The sequence below is a fragment of the Haemaphysalis longicornis genome, unplaced genomic scaffold (genome assembly GCF_048455015.1).
Source record: "Haemaphysalis longicornis isolate Haplotype H1 unplaced genomic scaffold, Haemaphysalis longicornis Haplotype H1 scaffold_11, whole genome shotgun sequence".
NCBI lineage: Eukaryota > Metazoa > Arthropoda > Arachnida > Ixodida > Ixodidae > Haemaphysalis > Haemaphysalis longicornis.
This window is the reverse complement of record NW_027526214.1, coordinates 4,264,953-4,284,184: the sequence shown is the minus strand read 5'-3', so window position 1 is coordinate 4,284,184 and position 19,232 is coordinate 4,264,953. Positions and strand designations below refer to the sequence as shown.

The window sequence follows — 19,232 nt, the reverse complement described above, 5'->3', positions numbered from 1 at the left end:
ACGCGTTCCATGGGCTTACATGGTAGACTTGTCAATGATATGGGCCTGTAGGTAATGGGGTCATGAGCGTTACCTGATTTCGGAAGAGGAACCACCTTTCCCCCTTTCCAGTCGCACGGGAGGATATTAGTTTCCATGGACTACGTAAAAAGCTTACATAGAATAAAAGATGAACATACAGAAGTAATACGTAAACACTTTACACAAATGCCATCTTCCCCCGGGGATGTGGATAAATTCATGTTTTCGACTAATCTTTGTATACCGACGGAGTCAAATTTGATAGGTTCTATCGGAAAAAAATTCGCAGCTGGGATATCAGGAAATGAAAGGGCTGCTGTTTTAACAAATAAAGATGAGAACACAGAACTTAAAATGGCACAACTCTTTTCGTTGGGTACACAGCTTGGGTTAACTCTAGCGTCGTTTTTTTATTTCCGCTGATGGTCTGCCAAAATTTCCGCGGTTTAGTGGCCAGGAGTGAAGGAAGGGTTTCTTGATAATAATTTTCTATTGCAGAAGATAGTGCGCGTGCGTACTCGTCAGCTTCATGGAGATAAGCGGACCATCTTTGAGCCCTGTTTGTTTTTCTCGTCGAAAGATCCGTTTTTTCTTAGTGAGTAGTCGTTTCAGCGCGGGCGTGTACCAGGGTGATTTTGTATTTTGGCTAATTCTGCGGAGCGTTATGTGACGGTAGGTAAGCTGTTGTACCTTGCATTTAAAAAATTCCAGTTTTCTTCGACAGATCTTTCCGCAAAATGTGAATAGTAATCGCTGAGGAAACCCTGAAGCTCGGTAATAATTGATGCATAGTCAGCTCTTTTGTAGTCCCTAAAAAAATTTGTACTTTCCGTTTTTTCGACTGTTTTCGTCATACTAAAGAGAACAGCGAAATGGTCGCTCACGCCCGCATAACAGAAAGGGACTTAACTAGCTCATGATGCGTGGTTAGTACCAGATCTAAAACAGTGGAAGAAGCTAACGTAGTGCGAGTTGGCATATCAACTAGCTGAATAAGGTTGAAATCTAAACACACGTTAGGAAAGGACCTGCTCTCGGGCGAGGTTGGCGATATTGTTGGAAAAGGAGGGGACCAAGACATATTAGGGAAATTGAAGTAACCAAGAACTAGTAAAGGAGCAGCCGGAAACCGTACGCGCAACTTATTTAGAACATTGTGTAATTCATTTGAAAAGCCTGTGGAAAGATTAGGGGGACGATAGCATCCACAAACAACAACATCTTTCTGGTTTATACGAACAAAGACGGCAACAAGCTCAAGCGTCGAAACAACAGGCACACTGAATGACCTAAGGCAGTCTTTAACAGCAATCAGTACGCCACCCCCGGATCTCGTACCCCGGTCGCTGCGGTAGAATACAAACTTTTCTTAGCAGTTAAATATCTCGTGATTTTCTATTTTTGCGGATATCCAAGTTTCGGTCAAGACAGTGACGTCCGCCTCACATGTATCTATTAGAGCAGATAAAGCGCCGCGCTTGTTATTCACGCTTCTAGTGTTACAAAGCAAAAAAAAACAGAAACACGGAAATATCGATGCACACTGCGGTTGGTACTGGCCGCACTATGCTTGTTTTAGCTACACAGCAGTCCGACGCTTTGGAGTTGTCTTATACGACGCTAGCCGATTGGCATAAGCGACGTTGTCTAACTTGACCCTGTTTGTTGAGGACAACCCATGTTTTACCAAACGATTACTTTCTACAGGGACAAAGGAGAGCGGCAGAGAAATGGGGTTCGGTCGGCACCAGAATCCCGGGACGCTCGCTGCCAAGTCTTTACACGAAGCAGCCGCGTGGTGGATTGCCTCGAAAGCGCGTCATCCCTATTTCATATTTGCCGCGCTTTCACGGCGCTTTTTCAAAGAAATTGCTACGTGTTGTGCCGCGCCTCCGCCAGATGGCGCCACGGGTCCCGCGACCGAGAGGAGACGCAGTGAAACATCCCCCTCGCGAGGGGCACGATTAACTGCAGAGCATTTCCGGGGGCGCACGACGTTAAGTAGTTTGCGTTTCGTTAATGTTGTTGCACTTGTGGCAACTGCTGACGAGAGAGCGCTCGTGAGCAGTAATTTGAATTAGTCAACGATATAAGGCGTGTTCGTAGCGTCCCATCTTTTGTCGGCATTGTGGCGCAGTGGGTAGAGCACCATGTACTTTGCGTTCCGCCCGCAGGGTCGAGGGATCAAAACCGGGTGCCGGATAGTATTTTTTTATATAGTAGGGAGGGGTGCGGTTCGGACTACGTACGTCAACGAGGGTGACATCGTGAGTTACTGAAATGCTCTGCATTTGAAAGAATATTCCAGAGTTTGAAAAGGCCTGTCTAGCTACGATGAAGAAAAAGCAGCGGTCATCTCCGAAGTATCGGTAGTGTTTTATTGGGAAACGTGCACGGGGTTATCGGAGATTGGACCAGCCTCAGTTACGCGATCAGTGACAGGGCAAAATATGCAAGCTTTTTTGTTAATAAGAATCTTGTTGTACTTTAGGTAGTAGGGCTGTCCGGTGGTTTTTGGGAAGGTTAGAAGCTTTTTCTGAATGTGGCGAGTGGCCTTGCAGAAATCTTCGCCAATTGACACAAGTGTGCTACGAAGGAAATATTTATTTGAAAAGACGCTCGGCCTTGTTTTCAAAGAACTGAAACGAACAATTACGGGTGTACATTTGCTCTGTACGAACCTTCCAAGCCTGTGAGCGCGGAAGATAGCCTCATCAGACAGTTCCAATTTAAGCGACGCAGACACGAGTTCTCGAACTTTCAGCTCAGACCCAGCCCATGTTTCTGAGGCAGAATCCGACAGACCATAAAAAATTAGGTTGTCCCGACGGGAAGGATCCTCGAAGTCGTGAAGACGCGAGCTGAGTGCGGCACTTTCGTTGCGCACTGCAGCTGTTAAAAGGTCTTGCTTGCGGGGATCGTCGGGAAAGCTCTCAAGGGAATTCACTTTTTGTTCGAGCACAGTTAGACGAGTGGTTAGATCTGTTACTTTGGAGTCAAGTAGTAACCGATTTTCTTTAACTTGGTTAATAGTTTTCTGTAAACTGTCATGACGCTCTTCTAAGTGCGCCGTTAGATTCTTGATGGCCTGCAGCACTTCGCTATTGGGGCCTGGGTTCTGTTCAATGTCCCCGCAAAGGAGGAGTGCTTTCAATACAAGATCCCAATCTGTCATTGTAACAAGCAACACTCTTCGGCATGGGAACAGAAGCAGACAATAGTTACTACTTCTCTTTCACTTATAATCGTAGGAGTGACCAACCTGAACGAAGAGCAAAAAATGGTTTGATGAGACCATTGCGGCCGCCGCTCCCTTCCCTTGCCCACTGAGGCGAAAGGTGCATGGCTGGCGGTATTTGTAGTGTCCAGGATGGTTTGACGATGTCGATGGCGTTGGCTGGCCGACAGCATGAAGGGTTACGGGTACAGGTGGTCGTAGTGGCACCGGGCAACAAGGGGTCTGTTCAGGCCGGAGGGGGCACGTTCCGTTTGGCGTGCCAGGCGCAGGTTGCTCCGCGCAGACCAAGAAACGCGTGCCGATGACTGTTGATAGCTGAACGAAGAGCAAAAAATTGTTTCATGAGACCATTGCGGCCGCCGCTCCGTTCCCATGCCCACTCAGGTATTCTCACTCAGCTCTCATGCCCACTCAGTTATTCTCAGTTATTGCAGGTTAAGCGTAGTCACATGTGTGGTGCGTCCAACTTTGCGCATACCAAAGCGGCGCTGCGTCATACCACCTATAAGGCCGTAAATTTAAATAGAGAGTGTACCGCGTGCACACATACGCAACCAACTAGCACACGTTTTTTGTGCTGTTCCTGAGTAGGCTAAGAGGCTTGTGTATCTCTATGATTACACTATTGCTGAAAGTGGTGCATCGGCCCTCCACGGTACCGCTCTTCTTTAACCGTAATTTCTTGATGATAGAACAAGCTTCCTGTATCAGCATTTTTAATGTGCGGAGTGGTTTTTATATTGACCTCGCTTGCACTTACTTGCTAGGACATCAAGGTCTACCCGAATGAAGCTATGCAGCCAAGCCGAAGCTGTGTGTGTGTGTGTGTGTCGCAGACAAGAAGTCGCAGACATTTTTGACTCGCTCGGAGTGATGTGCCCACTTTTTATCGAAGGTGAAATTCAGTCTCACTGAAGCTGGACAAAAAAAAGATAATTTCGGATGCGCCTAGCCCTCCGCACATACAGTTAAAGTGGGCAAATTGATCGTACAAAGTCTTACAGCAACCAGACATCAGCATCCGCCGCTGCGTGTTTTATGGGCATGACAAACTACCTGGAAACTTAAATTTAGACGGTTTTTAACACGCAATACCTCAAGCGTATGGTGCCGTTGGGTACCTACATTTTTTGAGCAATATAAGATCAGGAGGGTGATCGGCGAAATTGTTTACTCACTGTTGGTGCGAGGACGATATTGCCAAAGAAGATTTTCCGCAACTCTAGCGAAGGCTAAAATTGTCGTCCTAACAATATATATAGCGCTGCTCACCGTGAAAAAGGAGCTCTCAGTGATTCAACGAACACACAAAAAGGAAGACAAAAGAATCAAGCATAGGTATAGAGGGGTCTGTAGAAAAAGATCCCGCCTCGACGCCCTTCTGCAATCATAATCATCATCAGTGTTATGTTTGAATAAAAGCACGAATCAGAAGGGGTCATGGCGGCTCTTCCCTTTCTCCACATTTTTGGTTCCTTCCCCACGCGAAGATGGTTACAAATTTATGAGTTCAGAGTCCATGTCACGGAAGCAATCCAGGTGGCGCGCAAACGTCATTTATGCCCGTAGAAGCAAGCAGTTTCGGTCATCGGCGCTTCTGCTTCCACCTGTGATCACTTCGCTTCTTAGTGTGACGAAGCCTAGACCTTCTCATTTGGTGAACCACGGGTGAACTCATTCTGTAGAAAGTTATAAATGCACAGATTCTTTCATTGCTGCTAACAAGTCTGCACTTCCTTGTCCGCTAGCCGGGAGTCGTTCTGTCTATCGCAGAAACTCGGATTATTCGTATCACCTTGAAACACATTACCGACCTAAGTCGAATGACAGGAGCAATTTTCCTTAGTTTTTCTTTAGCTTTATTCTGTGCGTCGTCCGCAGGCTGTCCCCGATGCTCTCTCTTTACCTCCGAGTCCGTATCCAATGATGCCGCATGCATCTTGAATTCGTCAGGTTGCGAAATAAACTTGGCCTAAATTCTTCTGTTCCGGTGTGGTAGTTCGTTCCCTGCCTTTATGGGAATATTTCAGGGATTTCATGCTGTGGAATATTTCAGAGAACTTCAACATTCCGCAGATGCAGCACCGTACTTCTTTTCCCAGCTTTCTCGTCTGACGTCCCAATAGTGTATTCATGCCTATTCTCGTCACCGGGCACTTTACGTGTCGTTTAAATCGGGAAAGTGAAGGCTGGAGTTGTTCTTTCGGATATGGATCCCTAACATTCAACTCGTCAACATTGTTTGCTGGTCGCCCATGCCTCATGAGAGTCATGTTTACTGCAGCTTCTTCTGAGCAGTCAATATGCCTTGGATAGCAGGTTGTGTATTTACCCCAGAAACCAAGGCGGCTGTTTTCCACTGGAGGAATGTCTTGCCAATTCATTTTTGCTCTGCAGTAGTCTTTGTGTGGTTCCATATACGCAAATCGAACTTCCCGGTTAGTTCTTCTCTCGGCTATGTTCATTTCCAGTTTCACTTTTGCCGCAATCTTTGTGGCCTCAAATTCAAATGCGTCAAACATTTCGAATTTCAAGTTCTTCATGTCCATGGTATTCTCGGCGTTTCTGTTAATCACGTTGAGGTTATCGTTTTGTTCCGACAAAGTTGTTAAAAGTTTGCTCAACTCACGCTTAGGTGGTTCCTCCAGGCGAAAAAAGTCGTCAACCTTGTCGAGAAAATCGGTTAGCCGCTCCTGCAGGAGCCCACGCATTTTGATGAGGGCCTACATGATCCAGTGCAGCGTCCCGGACGTAAATATGGCTGGCGATCAGGCTCCCGGACAGAGGTCGGCGCCATCGTACCGGTAGTTACGCAGCCTCGAAGCCGCATCTCATGTGTGATGGCAAAGGTGGAGCACGAACGGGTTCGGCTCGCTTGTTATTCTGTAGCCGACCCCCAGCTTGATCAACCGATTCGTGGAAACGGCGGCTTCATTCTTTTTTTGAGCGTTTATTTTGCCACAGGTGAGATTGTGGTCGAAGATAAGCCAAAATCCGCTCGATGTGGCTCACCTCTAGATGTCCCTTGCTCCGGGTTGCTTGCACCTAAATGTGGAGAAAAAGATGAGCCGCCATGATCCGTTAATGAGAATGATTTATTCGAACATGATCATGATGATGACGCGCACGAGAGAGTCGAGGCGTCATCTTTTACAACAGGGTCTAGCATCATTCCAAGACCTTCTGTATGAAGACTTGGAGTAATAATTCAGGGGAATGGTAAAACCGGAACAGCACTCAAAAAGCTAAAGAACACCTCTGAATCAATCACTAACTTGATTAGACGAATACGAAATACAGAAAAAGACTCAAGGAATACTAAGTCCACAACGGTTGTTCAAGGACTTGGGACCTCCAGAATCGCCTGCTCAGTTCGCTCTTCCAGCTTTTGCACAACGAAAGCGACAAGCTGAACACAGGTATTACAAAATGCTGCGTAGTTACATCCGGCATCCAGATACCCTCATCTACGGAGAAGCTACTGGGGATGGCCAAACATAATATGACATCTTTGCCTATCGAAGTGCAAACATCAAAGAAATGGCGCGAATTAGCCAAACAAAAGCGGTAACAGTTGTAGATAAAAATGTATGGTAAAAACCTAACATCAAAACGAAGGCCCTAAAGTATAACCATGGGCCGAGACAGTCGATAGAACACCGCTACCTCAAACCATGAAGCCGGGCAGAAACCCATGGAGCCGACATGACAGAGCCAAGAACCTCAACGAGTCTAGGCCATGAAAATGAATTGTCTTCACAAACACCTCCGTTCCGTAGCACTCGATGAGAGCGACGATTGCCGTCACAAGAAGGGAAGAACTCATCTCTGGTGCCTTGGTCCTTAAATCCGGTCCTAAAAAAGCTCAAGATATAGCCATTGCCCTCGCATTGATCCTAACAAATCCGACGGAAATATGCACGAACTCCCAAAAAGCGTTTAGGAACTTCCAGATATGGTGGTTATGCGGCAGTGAGAATCTTAAGAAGAAAGAACCACCATGTACAAAAATGAGAGCTACTATGGCTTCCAGGCAACCATGAGGTGGAGGGCAAGGAATTCACAAATTAATAAGCCTTAGAACTATGCACCCGGACATCTGTGCTGGGACGGCAGCCTCATAGGTGCTACAACGACATAGGCAACCATTATGAAGAAGGGCGGAAGAGATATTGTATATTACCCTATTGTCTAAGCAGAGGGCAGCAAGGCCTACTTGAGTAATCCAAGCCCGGTCCTTTCCCCCTCATATCGCCAATATAAGTTCGACCTGGATTGATACGAGAAAAAATGTCCCATTTGGGCAGAGAATGTCAGAGAATATTAGAAATTTGTGAAGGGGTGATGCTACTGCTGCAAAATTTCGGATGAAGCGACGAGAAATAGGAAGCCAAGCCCAGGAAACTTCGTAGCTCCCTGCTTCTGAAAATGAAGCTGGGGAGAATTGAGGACCGAATCGATCTTCTCTGGATCCGGGCGTAAAGCTTCCTTGCGTACAACGTGGCCCAACAATTTGATTGAAGTACTGGAAAAGCGGCAATTCTTGGTGTTCAGCTGTAAACCTGCATTTCCAAAACAGGTGAGGACTTCTTCCACACGTTGAAGGTGCTCAGCAAACGTGGACGAAAAAATGGCGATATCATCTAGGTAGCATAGGCAAGTCTTCCACTTCAAGCCACGAAGTACTTTATCGAACATGCGCTCAAAGGTTGCCGGAGCGTTGCAAAGTCCAAACGGCATCACGTTGAACTCATAGACGCCCTGTTGTGGCGAAGGCTGTTTTTCCTTTATCGGCATCGGGAATGGCGATCTGCCAATATCCTGACCGAAGATCAAGACTCGAGAAGTATTGTGCAACGAGTAACGTGTTGAGAGCGTCGTGAATTCGGGGCATAGGATAGACGACTTTCAAGGTTTATTTGTTAGGCGCTCGGTAGTCCACGCAAAACCGCACTGAGCCACCTTTCTTCCGGACCAGGACAACCGGCGAAGACCAAGAACTGCCCCAAGGGCGAACAAGGTCCCGCTGAAGCAAGTCGTCCACAATATCTTGAATGATTTTGCGCTGTGCAGGTGAAACGAGATAGGGATGACGGCGGACGATACAAAACCGTCGGTTTCTACGCGATGAGTCGCTGCTGAAGTTCGTCCAAGAGTGAGGCAATGGCTCTCAAATAACACCTTGTGCTTGTTAAGAAGAGCGAGTACCGATGTTTGATTTCCCTCGCTAAGCTCAGTGCTGATGGTGGATGTAAGGCTCGAAGACGTAATACCTTGCCCACAGGCATGATGGAGTGAGGCTATAGGGCAAACCACATGAGGTCCAACTTCCCGGGTTGGAATAGAAGCAATCTTAGTGCTTTTAGGAAGCAGAATCGGCTCCATGGCAATGTTTAGCGCAGCGATGCAAGCTGATACCTGTGAAAAGCGAACGACGCAGTGCGGTAATATAACCTCTTTGCCAGGAAAGTTCCCATCTCTTATGGCAAACAAATCTCTTCCGGCGATACTGCCAAATGTTACTAAAAACACCGTTCCTTGGCCGTGAGACAAGACAAAATCTTCGGCAGAGAGCAACCACGGTGCAGGTTCATCTGATGCACTTGCTATTACTGTCTTGGTGAGGTGAATCGCAGGCTGGCGGCAGAAAATTACCGCAGATGACGCTGATAAAACGTCTCAGCCCAAAATAATTTTATGAGAACACAGAGTCAGCACCGAAACCTGAATGTAATGTAGGAGCCTCTCTATGGTAACTGGCAATGTACAGTATATAAAAGGCCGAATCGCATCACCATTTGCCCCAAACAAGGATGGTCCAACGTATCGAGTTCTCACCTTCCTCAGACGTGAGCATAACTGTGCAATAATAAATGACACACTGGCCCTCGTATCCACAAGTGCCTTCACCGCAATCCTTCCACTTCTACCAATAATACGTTCCACTGACGTTCAGGAGGACTTTGGTGTCTTCTAACAATGCAGTTCCTCCTCGAAAAACTGCAGCCGCTAGTTTTCTGAAGGGTGGTTATTCGGCAATAAGGCAGGACGAAGAGGGGACAGGAAGCGACTGTAGGGCGACGGCGATCTGCGTCGTGTTGGACTACACGCCGAGAAAACTCAGGAGAATCGCGTAGGGAAGAACGGCGAATTGGACGGACGTGTATGCTTCGACAAGCACCCTAAGCAAAGGGCGTGTTATGCCACTCTTCAGGAGCGTACCCTCGGCGTTCATCATGCTGGCGTCTTCTGCAAAAACAGGTGATGTGTCCCTGAATTCCACAGTAGTATCAAACCGGGCGGTCTCAAGGGAAATGCTAGCGGTCGAGGCGCACGTGTGCGTGGTACGCCTGGGCACCCCGAGATGGTGCAATGGCCGTCAAATGTTCGGGAGACGTCAAAAGCGCAGGCGATTCCACGAAGAAGCGGTGTTTTCAAACGGCCTCTGCGTATGTCGTCACGTAAGGGCAGGAGGAGTCGAATTTTGCGGTGGATACGCCATCACAGATGCCAGTTCTTCCTTAAATAAATCCCGTAGCGGAGAAGGGCTACGGTGGCAGTGATTGCGTGGGAGACAAGATAAGTTATGGTCGCCTACCTCCTCACGAATCATTGTGCGTATATGAGTACGCAGACCTGTCTTCCCATCCAGAGGAGCAGGCTCTCGCTGAAGGCTCGGAAACTGAAAGTGATCGAGGCGTTGACAGGTTTCCCGCACATCGGTGACTGTCGGGAGATTCAGAATAGTGAGGGCGTTAAATGCAAAGGAAGCAATGTCCTTCAAGATGTGCCGCACTTTATCGGCATATGGCATGCTTTCGTCCAACCGGCGGCAGAGGGCGAGGACGTCTTTGATGTAAGCCGCGTATGTTTTGTCTGGACGTAGGACGCGAGCATACAGATTTTTTTTCCGCGATCGACGCGAGCTGACGGATTACCGAATGCTTAGCGCAGACGCTGAGTAAAATCTGTCCAGTTCTCGAAAGTTGCCTCGTTGAAGAACTACCATTTCTTCGACCAGGTCTACGTAGAATAAAAGAATCCGCAGTTTAAAAGCATCATCCCACGGGTAAACGTTTTACGCGAATATAGTGGTAGGCCAATCTTCGACGCCTTCACCACAAAGACCAGCGAAGGAGGGGGGTTGCGCTGGTGGCCTGCGATCACCCACGCCGATGGCGGCGGAGCGCTGCGTTCCGACGCGCTTTCACTTTGCATCGTTGGCTCGCGTATCGGAAGACATCGACCGGAACGGAGCTCCAGGGGTGTAGCTGGGAGCGGCGGAGGACGGGGCCGACAAGCACCTTACCATTGAGAGAGGAAAGCAGGGGAGCAAAGCTAAGGCAGGGCGGCAAGTATTCCGGCGGTCTTTACCAAGCAGCCAGCTGAACCAACGAACCCCGATAATGATTAGCATCGCGCGAGTCTATTAATACGATGATGACACCAAATCATGCGTCGGTGAGACGATGCCTGTGATAGTTTGTTTGGACACAATGGAGAGAATGACCACTGAAGCAATCAGTGTAGACAACGCTCCCAATAATAAATGTCGCAAAACCAGGGTGTGGAGGTGAGGACCAGCGGTTGCGGCAGAAGCGGGAGACATGTCCGATGCCGCGTTAGCGGAAGCAGATTTGTCGGTCGTCAGGTCTTCGCCATTCTCTGGGATTACAAGCACGAGGGCACGAATACTGATGCCTGGCCGGTTGAGCGTGGCAAGAATTGCAGTTGCTGGTGGGATGAAAAGCGCAAATAGACTGGGAGCCCAATTTGTCGCTTTCTTGACGGACGACCATATCAGTGATACAGTAGCGGAGTCAGGTGCAGCTATACACAGTGGAAAACTAAGAGAGGACAAGGCTTCGACGTCCTGGTGTATAATTTGTGTTAATGCATGCGGACACGAGGGCATATCGGGATTTCAAAGGTGCTGGCCCTACCACATCGATATTCAGGCTGTATTCCGTATCCTTGCGAAGTACCGACCTATCCGGTGGGTTTTCGCCGCCTCCAAGCGTCGGAGTTCCGTAATCATTGCTTCCACAGATGTGCAGTTATTAAACAAAACGTAATTAAACGCATCATCGGCAAAACCTTTAAAGCATGTGGCCGACTTTTTCTGACTCGAGAATATAGAGATCAACCTTCTGCATAGAGCAAGCACGTCTAGTATGCACGAAACGTAGGGTTCCCTCACAGACTAGGCTCGGGAAGCAAGGTCGTATTTTGCGGCAATCTGGCGACGCTTAGACTGGCCAAAAAATTTACTGAGCCCATCTTTGAACTCCTACAAGCATGTGATCGCCTCCACGTTTCTCTGATACCACACAAGTGCGGACTCTTTTGGACCGACCTGTTGTGGAGGCTGACGCGTTCATACATATTCGGCCAGTCGTCAACGTCGATGTTATTGGTTACGGAGAACTTAGCGGGGTCACGCGGCATGGTGATGACAATAGGAGGAAGAGCCAATAACAGGATTATTTGAGTGCATTGGCGCTGGCGACCACCCCCCAGTACAGGAAACAAACAATACCCAACATAAATACCCGAGACACTGGTGGGGAAACATCCCCGCCGGTAGCGTAGTGGTTATCGCACCAAACCGGTATTCTGGAGGTCGTGGGTTTCTTTCTTTCTTTATGACTCAAAAAATTCTTCATTTATTTCTATGACCCACCACAACTTCACCTATGGTTTCTGAGGTTTTCTTGACTGCCAACCCTTATTTTCTGTCTTACTTCACCGAGCCCCTCATTTCCCATTTTCTTATTCGCTACATGCTTAGCGAGGGCCACTGTTCTGGCAGTCTTGGTGCCGAAGGTAACCTAAGTGGGTTCAACACTGGTCGACCACTCTTGACATGTCGTAGGCACTTTAGTCACGGCCCGGGGGTTTAAAAGAAGGTCCTTTTCACCCCGTGTAGTCCGAATGGTGCTGGCTACCACCCTCAAGTGCAGAAAACAAAACATACCTAACATAAAAACCCGACAAACTGGTGGGGAAACAACCCCGCCGGTAGCATAGTGGTTATCGCACCAGACCGGTATTCTGGAGGTCGTGGGTTCGGATCCCACCAGGTGGGCATTTTTTCACCAAATTCTTTCCGACTCAAAAAATTCTTCATCTCTTTCTATGACCCACCACAAACTCCCATTTGCTTTCTGAGGTTTTCTCGACTGCCAACCCTTATTTTCTCTCTTATTTCACCGAGCCCCTCATTTCCCATTTTCTAATTCGCTATGTATATATGTATATATATATATATATATATATATATATATATATATATTTATATATATATATATATATATATATATATATATATATATATATATATATATAAAGAATTGGCAGTCAAGAAGACCTCGGAAAGCAAAGGGGAGGATGTAGTACCTCAAGATAAAGAATTTGGAAAATAGTAAAGATGCGAAAAAACGCCCGCCAGGTTGCATCCGAACCCACGACCTCCAGAATACCGGTCTGGTGCGATAACCACTACCCTAATGGCGGGGCTACTTTAGCCTCCACTTTATGGGGCGTTTATGTTCAGGTGTTTTTGTTTCCTTCGTTGGGGGTTGTAGCCAGTGCCACTCGGACTATTCGGGGTGAAGGGGACCTTCTTTTTTAACCCCGGGCCGTGACTCGAGCGTCTACGACATGCCGAGAGTCATCGAACGGCGTTGATCCCTTTTAAGCTCCCTATGGCACCGCGACTGCCAGAACAGATGCCCTCGCTATGCATGTAGCGAATCAGAATAGGAAATGAGGGGCTCGTTGAAATAGGACCCAAATAAGAATTGTATAGTCGAGAAAACCTTGGAAAGCAAAGGGGAGGATGTAGTTGGTCAAGATAAAGAATTTTGAAAATAGGAAAGTGGAGAAAAAATGCCCGCAAGGTGGGATCTGAACCCACGACCTCCAGAATACCTGTCTGGTGCGATAACCACTATGCTACGGGCGGGGCTACTTTAGCCTCCACTTTCTGGGGTTTTTATGTTCAGGTGTTTTTGTTTCCTGTGCTTGGATCTGGTAGCCAGTGCCACTCGGACTACTCGGGATGAAGGGGACCTTCTTTTTAATTATATATAAATATATATAGCAATGAAGAAAGAATATCTTGAGATAAATGCCCAAGAATGTGCAGGGGTGTCTTGCCCTGCCAGTACCCTAGTGGGTTTGGAACCCACCAGGCATGCATTTTCTCTCCACTTTCTTTCAAAAAATATATCTGAACTGCCATTATTTTTCTTTGGTTTCCTAGGTTTCTTCACTTCGTACTTTATTTCCATACAGATACAATAAATATATATATACAAATAAATACATATATTTTTTTGTAAATATAAATCAATATATGTATATTTATATATATATAATGCTACAATTTGTAGCGGCAAGTTTACACACGAAGATGGGGATGCCCCTATTTATTAGGTGTAGAAAATCACCAACGGTACTACAGCAAGGGAATTTGAAGTGTATTTATTTCAGTCTGCTATGCTAGCAGAGGCACAGACATTTCTACGCATGTAATAAACTATTGCGCCAGCCAAAGAGCACTGCACGTATCAGTCACAGGGGATTGTAGGCAGCACGTCAACCACACACACCTCGAGCTGAGGCTCGCGGCATGACCGATATTTATTCGCAAATTTTGCAGCCGGTCGACCTCGCAACTTCGCTAACGTGACTTCAATGAACGAAGTCGCGTTTGTCGAGCTTTTCATATAGCCGTTTACATCGCACAGGAGCTCCTACCCTGAAGTACTTCCCTAGTTGGAAAACAGCAATCCTCTAAAGAAGGTTGTAACAAAGTGAGTCATAGCGCTGTTGCAGCATTGTTTACAAGCGCGCCAGTTGGGTCCATCTTTCTATGATCCCATAAACTCATTTAGTGGCGTTTTGTCGTTCTGGTGTTTCAATGCAGCATTTTTGAGCATAGTGAACACCGGTCGGTCATAATGAAGAAAGAACGGCGTCATCCGCGACATACCTTGCTGAGTCGTATTGTGAGGGTGTGACGAATGGTACTATGGAATTGACGTCTTGTGGTCGGTGTGCTTGTGTATGCTCAGCCTATCTGTTATTATCTTGTTGAGACATTCATTCAAGTAGTTCGTGTGCGAAAGAAATGCTGTTAAGCTCCGATTGGAGGCACCGCAACGTTCCCTCACGATGTCGAGAAGCCCATAAGAAACGCTTTGCCTTTGTCCATAGCGACGAATCTTGAGGCACCCTGGCGGATAACAATGTTGGCAATTGGCATCGGTATGATCTTGGCCGGACTGGCAAACGACTTCGACGTCGAATTCTTGGAACCGATGGCTCGATCGTGCTAGGCGTACATGCGTATCTTTTAAGCTCCTAAACCAGAACAGTGAATAGTGGTCAGTGACCATGGTAAATTGGTGGGCCTACAGATTCGGTCGATAATTTAGGTACTTCACAAACGACGGCGTGGCACTCCTTTTCGGTGGCTGAGTAGTTGGCTACTGAAGGAAGCGACGTTCCTTTGTCGTGCACTATCATGCTTTCTCCACTTAAATTGCCATTGGGGAGAAATTGCTCCGACTACAGTGTCAGTGGTGCCGCTATGTAGTGTGGTGGTAGCGTTTTCGACGAAATTGACAAGGAAAGGCACTGCCTTCAACCGTAAGCAGCAGCTGGTGAAACAACCCCTGCTGCTCATTATTCCAAACAAAACGACATCATCAGGTGTAACGTTGGTCAGCGCCGCTGAAATGCTGGTAATGTCTTTATAAATGTTCGGTAATACGAGCATAGCCCCAAAAAGTACGTTAAGGCATACTTGTAGGCATGAAGACATTGGAAAAGACTTGAGTCTTAGCAGGATTACGTGGAGTGCCGACCCTGCTGGGGACATGGTCGAAGAACAGGGGCACATGGTCATTCAACCCGAAATCTTACGTGTGGATCGTAATATTGAAGTACAGCGGATCGTTGCGGATGGCCGGACGTGAGCCATTCGAAATGTTCTTCAAACGTGGTGTAAAACGTAATATCACGAGGATGCACCAAGAATGTTTACACGTTTCTGCCGGATAGCACGGTTCCCATTATTCCTTTAAAGTGGATAGAGCGAAACAGAACCAAAACGGCAAAATTTCGTATTTGTAGAGCGCAGCTGGCATCACAAAAGCGGCTTTGTCGCGCTCCCGTTTATCGACCTCGATAACGAAGTGCCCGCTTCTTAAATGCACAGACAAAAATAGTTCGTGGTGTAGTGTACCGAGCGAGACTTCCATTCCAGGCCGGGGGTAAGCATCTTTTTCAAACACCTGGTTGAGTTTTCGGTTGTCTAAACAATACGGTAATGTCACATGTTTGTTTTTCGCTAAAATGATTTGAGACCTTGACGGGCTAGTCAGTGGTGCGATGATGTAATAAAGCATTACCGGTACCTGCCGCCGCATTCAATCGCGCTTCTCTAGGCCCACAAGTTTATTTTCCGACAAATGCGCCAGGTAGTTTCTTCGGTAATTACTCGGTTATTTATGAGATGCGTATGACGAACACCTGCCGTGAATGAAAAACAGTACGCATATTGTTTCAGTAGGACACATAGCGCGCGGTGTTTTTCCCACAACAGGTTGTAGCCTACGTTTATTGTCAGTTGCGCGTTCCTTTTTGGGGTTGTGCCTGTATGGAGCACGAAACAGTCCTCGATATTGCCGTTACCTTCCAGGAACTCTACCGCAGTCCCTTTCTCGATGTGGCGGTGCGTACTGGTGAGATTTTTGAAGAGGAGGTTGCCGCAGCCAACGGATAGCTGCACCAGACCTCTCGCGATGAAAAAGTCGTGACCGAGGAAGAGCGTAGTATACAGATCACCAACGGCTAAGGGGATGAAGGATCGTCGCACGCTACTTTGACAAGCGCGCATGATTTTGGCTGCATTCCTACGTCGCCCTAGGCGATTCACAACAGCAAACGTCGCTTCTCGGTAGGCTGTATGGAGGCCAGTTCCTCGATGGGCTCACCCTGCCCAGCCGCTGTCATTAACGGCGTCGCATCCACACAAAATATTCATGCTCAGGACTACATCTTTGCGGCAGTAAGGTAGAATGTATAAAGTGCCAATAAAGTCGGTGCAGGCAAGATGAATCGTAGCTTTAGCCTCTAGCGGACGAAAACTGCCGCCTCTCCCTTGGTATCCTTTACCTTCGGCAGGCGGTCGCCATCTTGCTTACTCATGATGGACTACTCTACGTAGGATTCAGCTAAGCGGTACCTGATGGTCCTTCATGGCAATCCTGAGCTTGACACTAGTGACGTCGTCCGCATTAGCAGTCACTGTCGCTGTGTTTGCACCGCGGCAATGCTCCATCGTTACTGCATTCGCGTCGAGTAGTCGTGGCAACACAGTGGCCGACGACCTCAGTGGTTGAAAATCGGTGGAGCTTCTGCAATCAGCAATGGTCTCCTCGAGAACTCTAGGTCTACGTTTCTCTGCCGGTACTGCTAAACCGGACTGCGGGGACAGTAGAGCAGGCAGGTGCTCACGGGACGATACCGTCGGCTTGATTGTGAGCTGCTGACGCATCCCTACTGCACAGCACCGTCTTGTACGGACGGGATGGATACGAATATGCTTGGCACTGCTTCTCTGCGCAATGTTGACCAGAGAAGGCACCGAATGAATAGTCACTCGTCCACGCTTAGCTGCCTCGTCGAGCTAACCTAACGTCATCAGTTCTCGCAAAGAACTGGTCTCGATAGTCAGGCTGGCAGCGTTACCAGAATTGATGGTGGATATTTAGGGCACTGGCGACTTCACAACTGCACAGCCCTCTCAAGCGCGGTGACCTTCCTGGAGAACTCTTGCTCAGTGAGTGGCGAGTTTCGGACAAGGCCTGCAAACAGCTCCTTCTTGACACCATGCAACAGGTAGCGAACTTTCTCGGTTCCAGGAAAGGGAGGATCAGCGCGGCCAAAACGGTATGCGATTTTCTCAGCTCATATTTCAACATTCTCGTTAGTTTTCTGGATCCTCGACTCTCCAAAACGCAAAGCTATAGATGAAAATCCGGCTTGTGAAACGCTTCATGCAGCTGCTGGCAGACGTCGATTCAGGTAGTCAGAGTGGCCTCATTGTTCTCGTACGAAGCCCGTGCACCGTCTTCCAAATCGAAGTAGACATTCCATAGTTTGCGCGGATCGTCCGATTAAACGTGGCGACGAGCTTGAACGACACAACTCAGTCTTCAACAACCTGGAAGGCATTCACGTGTAATTTAGTTGGGTTGCGACAGTGGTGAATCGTCACTTGATATGTGGACCCATAAAGGGAGCTTGCGGGACCGAGTGGTTAGGGTTTAAAAACTGACACATAGCAAACGGCAGTGTGCATCCCTCCAGGGTAGCACTGGCGAATGCAACAATCAAGAAAAGAAACGAATTATTGAAGTACACATCTAGAAAATTGTTGAAACATGTGAAGGATCTTGAGCCCTTGTTACAAAACACGGCAGCGATAACAATACACATCAGAACTATATGGCAGAGCAGCCATCGACAGAGCAGCCATCAGCCGAGCAGCCATGACAGAGCAGCCAGAAAATGCAGAACCTTAAATTGCCGTATTTTTTCTCCACCTGTACGACCGGCGCTGCCCAAGGACTTTTCGATGGCTGTATTATGTCGTCGCTGAGCATGTCGTGTACTTGAGCCCGGATTGCTTCGCGCTCGTGTGAAGAGACGCGGTATGGTTACTGTGAGGTAGGTCGGGCGCTATCTTGGGGTATTATCCGGTGCTTCGCCAGAGGTGTCTGAAGTAACTTTGTGTTCGACGAAAAGCACTCTGTGTAGCGATGAAGAAAAGCCCATAACGTGTCCCTTTCTTGTTACGTTAGCGCCGGATTCACGTTGAAAGAATGTTAAAGCTTGAGGCTTTCTTCGGGTGCGCGTTCAAAGTCGGTGACCGCGATCACGTAACCTGGTTGTTGCGTTTCTTCGAGGAACGGAATTGCAGCTGCTTTGTTTAAATGTTGGCACTCCTGGGTGAAATTGGTAGCCAAACGTAGGGTTGTCGTTGCATAAACCATGCAATGCCTCTTGCGACAGATACAACACGGTCGAGAAGCAATTTTCGGTCACTGTCAACAATAGCGTCGGCGTTAGGAGCAGCACCTTCATAGTAGCATCAAGATGGCAAGCTGGGCGAGTTGGTATTGGTTCATGGTGATAGAAAATAGCCAGCGCAAGGAAGACGAGGACGAGGAAGGCTTCATAGTAGACAGTGGTCATCAAGCTTCCGCGGGGTGGCAGGGTGACATGATAATCGCGATCCTTACAGCTGCAAGGTATTCGGGGTTCGGTTCCAGCGTCATGAAGGGATAGGAGGAAAATGTGATAGTCTTGGCCTGTAGATCAATTATTTCACCTTTGTCAGTCAAAAAGTCCATTCCGAAGATTACGTCGCAGGAGCAGTTGGGCAAGATAACGAACGCGGAAGTGCCGTCTATGGTGACGCTGGATGTGCACGTTCCCCTTGGCATCACGAGGTGGCCTCCTGCTGTGCGTATGTGCGGACCGTCCCATCTGGCCATAACTTTCTTCAGCTTAGACGCAAATGGTCCACTCAATACTGAGTAGTCGACTGCCGTGTCTACGAGCGCGACTACATCAAAGCCGTCAATGGAGACCTCGACTTCGGATGCCACCTTTCTCTAGTTCCAGGTGCATCGGGGCGTCGCATCTCAGCTTGTGCGTGTTGACGGTCGGGCCCTAAGCGTCGTCGTCGTCTTCTCAGCGGCAGTCTCGGCCATGTCGGGTACCCGTCGCGCTGTGTAGCTGTCGTCGTGTTCGGAAGTCTCGTCAGGGTTAGGTCGGGTCGTCGGGATGAGGGCATGTCATGAATCACTATCTTCGGCGCGTCGTTGCGCCTTTGGAGGGTTGCCGGTTTTTTGCCCTAGAGCAACTTCACCTCCAGAAGTTCCTCCTTTTA

At 48.0% G+C, this 19,232-nt stretch overlaps 1 pseudogene; it reads right to left on the bottom strand.

Annotated features, from left to right (window-relative positions):
- Positions 1 to 2,398: 2,398 nt before the first annotated feature.
- The window catches only part of LOC144160975 (uncharacterized), a 58,487-nt pseudogene continuing 41,653 nt past the window's right edge, over positions 2,399 to 19,232 (bottom strand).